The sequence below is a fragment of the Pteropus vampyrus genome, unplaced genomic scaffold (assembly GCF_000151845.1).
Source record: "Pteropus vampyrus isolate Shadow unplaced genomic scaffold, Pvam_2.0 Scaffold32, whole genome shotgun sequence".
Lineage (NCBI taxonomy): Eukaryota > Metazoa > Chordata > Mammalia > Chiroptera > Pteropodidae > Pteropus > Pteropus vampyrus.
Window position 1 is genome coordinate 7,975,877 of NW_011888813.1, and position 2,087 is coordinate 7,977,963.

At 32.4% G+C, this 2,087-nt stretch overlaps 1 pseudogene; it reads right to left on the reverse strand.

Moving 5' to 3' along the window:
* Window positions 1-577: 577 nt before the first annotated feature.
* Window positions 578-696, reverse strand: LOC111737947 (annotated as a pseudogene).
* Between the last annotated feature and the right edge of the window lie 1,391 nt (window positions 697-2,087).

Here is a 2,087-nt window from a genome sequence, read left to right on the forward strand (position 1 = left end):
AGTATAGTCTTTATTCAGCATCAACAAGAAGTGAATATTTTGTGGAATTAAATTTCTCAGCCTTTTAATAGCCATGATTTTTACTTACAGAAACCAATGTTCTAAGAAAGTAATGGATGATTTGATTTGAACATGCCAAAAGATAGATCTTTTTTATCCCTATGATTTTAGATAAACATTAATTATCATGTTAAGATACAAATGTAACCATAGAAACCATAGTCATAGACAGCATAGCATCATTTGAAACTTCACTAATTTACCCCACTTCATGCTACATCATTTCTTAATTCTTCTCAGCCTACCTTCTTGTAAGCTTCTCACCGTCTGTGGTGTGTGCTTCCCTTAAATAAATTGTTCTCTCTCTGGATTCCTGCTTGTGAGTATGACAATTCTGATTTCCTGCCAGTTTGTTTTTATATGATAAACAGCTATGAGTGAGATGCACAAGCTTTTGTGTGATGTTCCTTTCACTACTGAGACATGTTTTTTATCTTTTTTTTTCAGGCGAGGCAACCCTTGGTTGACCTCACAGATTGCAAGGACCTTGTCAGCTTATCTTATTTTTTATTTTTTATACCTATAGCACCTGGTCTTTCTAGGTGGTCTCCCATCCAAGAACTAACCAGGCCCAACCCTCCTTAGCTTCTGAGATCAGATGAGATCAAGTTTGGTCAGGGTGGCATGGCCGTGGACCACATTTTTTTTTCTTGATCCCAACTTTTTAATAATGATTTCAATAAGAATAAATAAATAACACTAACCACTGAGGATCATATCGTTATCATGTTCTAAGCACCTACCTGAAAAAAACACAGTTGTTGATATGCTCTGTATTTGCCTTAGAATAATAAGTAAATTGAAAATAATACCCCAAATTGAAGTCTAAGATGAAACAAACAAACAAAAAAAAAGGTAAAGGAAATAATAAATAAGAAGTGTGTAAAATATTAAAATAGATGTGAGTGAAAAACAATTTGGCCTTACTGAACTGTATTTACTTCTTGGTTTAGTCTCAGTTAGTATGTTACTCCCTTGCCTGCAATATGCATAGGCCAGCAATTTTTTATTCTATTTTTCACATGTGCAAGGAAAATATAGTTGCCTAATTTCTCTATTTTCTTTTTTAATTTGAGCCCATCTGTTTGTAGGTCTGTAGCACTCTAGCTTAATACTTACACCACCCATAAAGCTAAAAGAAATGAGCTATAATTAAAGACTTAAATATTTTAACAAGCTCCCCTCAAAGCTTCTTAACAAGTGTTATCGTAGTGGGGTAGTCTTGTAGCAAGTTTTTTCTTTTTCATTTGTTAAATAAATTAGTATATTACTTTATGTTATATTGTTAAAGAAGGCAGTATAACTATTGAAATTAGATGCTGCAATCTCGAGATGATTTAAGTGTTATTTTAAAATTAAGTTTATTGAATATTTTTACTAGGACATTGACAGTATTCACTCTTAGCTGATTCTGAATTATTTTAATAAGAAAAATCCTATTTAATTGGAAAACACTAGTTATTTTAAACTTTCCTCTAGAGAAATCTTAGCTGCTAAGTAAACATTGCTATTACAGAGAATTTGCCAAGAAAAACAATAATTTTGAAGTTTTCACATGGTTTGTGATCATCAAGTAACTTTGTTCTCTGGACATCACTACTAAACACCATTTAACAGTCTAGATTGGGCCCACAGGAAATTCAGATTTTCATTCTATCGGGGTTGCTAAATGAATTAACGACATGAGGCGTAATAATATTGCTAGCAGGACATGAGAGTTAAGTTGAGGAGTATCTTAAATATATAATGAGATGTTGCAAATCCTGATTATCGGCCCTCTTATTAAAGAGATCACTATACATTTGATAGTTTGTTTCTGTATGCAATCAGAAGTAAACACTGAATACGTATTATAAGTTAGAGATGCGTATGAGAATTTTAGTGAAAGAATACAGAAATGCCTAAGTTTAAATCTTGGTTTTGCTGTTTTTCAAGTTGTGTTCTTTGCGAAGCCCTTTGTGATGATAGGCATAACTAGAAATGTATTATTACATTCTTCCTTCATAGCTGGCTTATTTGATTTTTCA